The following is a 1,437-nucleotide window of genomic DNA, read 5'->3' as shown; positions in this document are numbered from 1 at the left end:
CCCCACATTTAGTGGGGCTGTGAGTGGGGCAGCAGGTATTGAGTGTTGGACTCTTGCTCTTTCAGAGGCCAGTGACCTTTGAGGAGGTGGCTGTGTATTTCACCAGGGAAGAGTGGGCTCTGCTGGACCCTGCCCAGAGAGCTCTCTGCAGAGACATCATGCAGCAGAGCTATGAGAATGTGACCTCACTGGGTAAGGATTCCAATCCCATCCCTTCTTGCTAGGGGAAATTAAGAGCGAAGGTTCATGCCAGCCCCACAATGCTACCTCTACTCTGTCCTGTTTCAATATGCCAGTGACACAGAGGACCCTCCCCTCCCCCCCACTGCAGAACACTTTGGGAACAGAGCACAGGAGCAGTATCACACAGTGTCAAATAGCTCGTGTTTGCTCAAGTAAAACTGGGGGTTAGGTCCAGCATAATGAACCTGCCCTTCTCTTCAAACCCTGAGCCTACTCCCCCCAAACCAGAATGTGCTTGGGGTGTGAGAGGCAGGCTACTGGAGTCAGAGCTGCTGGGCCAGGGTTTCTTATCACACAGATGCTCAGGGTATGGCTACACTTGCAGCTGTACAGCGCTGGGTGTTAAACCTGCCTTCGTACAGCTGAGTAGGGAAAGGGCTGCAGTCTGTCCACACGGACAGCTGACAGCGCACTGGTGTGGCCACATTTGCAGCATCTGCAGCGGCATTGGGAGCGGTGCATTATGGGCAGCTATCCCAGCATTCAAGTGGCTGCAACGTGCTTTTCAAAAGGGGGGTGGGGTGGGGTGTAGTGTGACAGGGAGCATGGAGAGGGAGAGTGGGTTTTTGGAGTGCTGAGAGTGTCAGCACCCCGCCTTGCAAGTTCCGACCCCCCACTTCCACCTCTCACTCACTGAAAGCAAACAGCAGCTGTTTGTTTTTTTCTCACAGACCAGATAAGCAGCCGCTCGCCAAAATGGACCCCCCCCCCCTTCCCTCCGCGCGCCCACCACCTCTCTCTTCAAGCAAACATTCACTGTGGGTGTTCCAAAGGGAGCCCCCCTGCCTCCCTCCCTCTGCTCGTTCACAGCAAACAGTAGCTGTGTTTGGTTTTTTGATAAGCAGTTCCCGGAGCCTGGAGTTCACAACAAAACAAGGATTATGGGGCGTTTCCGGAGGTCAATCACTGCTCAATAAGGTTACTCCCTGTGTACACTGGAGCACCAGCGTCTCAGCCACTCCGCAGCAGCTGTTATTCCTCTCGGGGAGGTGGAGTACCTGCAGCGCCATAGCCATGGAGATACAGCGCTGTACGTGCCTTGCCAGTGTGGACGGGGAGTGAGTTACAGTGCTGTGGGCGGCTTTATTGCGCTGTAACTCAAGTGTAGCCAAGGCCTGAGTGCCCATTCTCAAGAAACTGACCATATGCTTCACTGAGGCTACTTAGGATCAAACACATCGATATACAAGTACA

At 54.1% G+C, this 1,437-nt stretch overlaps 2 protein-coding genes and 1 long non-coding RNA gene across 3 annotated transcripts in view; 2 read left to right on the top strand and 1 right to left on the bottom strand.

Annotated features, from left to right (window-relative positions):
• LOC142047900 (uncharacterized) overlaps window positions 1–1,428 on the top strand; it is a 50,509-nt gene extending 49,081 nt beyond the window's left edge. The window contains exons 2-3 of the long non-coding RNA XR_012657212.1: window positions 66–192; window positions 915–1,428. This is a non-coding gene — a long non-coding RNA (uncharacterized LOC142047900). The remainder of the gene's footprint in view (window positions 1–65; window positions 193–914) is intronic.
• Window positions 1–1,437, bottom strand: part of LOC116817058 (uncharacterized) — a 270,462-nt gene that overhangs the window by 151,163 nt on the left and 117,862 nt on the right. The window lies entirely within an intron of this gene.
• LOC116817142 (uncharacterized) overlaps window positions 1–1,437 on the top strand; it is a 327,071-nt gene that overhangs the window by 241,229 nt on the left and 84,405 nt on the right.

The sequence above is a fragment of the Chelonoidis abingdonii genome, chromosome 18 (assembly GCF_003597395.2).
Source record: "Chelonoidis abingdonii isolate Lonesome George chromosome 18, CheloAbing_2.0, whole genome shotgun sequence".
Taxonomy (NCBI): Eukaryota; Metazoa; Chordata; order Testudines; family Testudinidae; genus Chelonoidis; species Chelonoidis abingdonii.
This window is presented reverse-complemented; position numbering and strand designations above follow the sequence as displayed.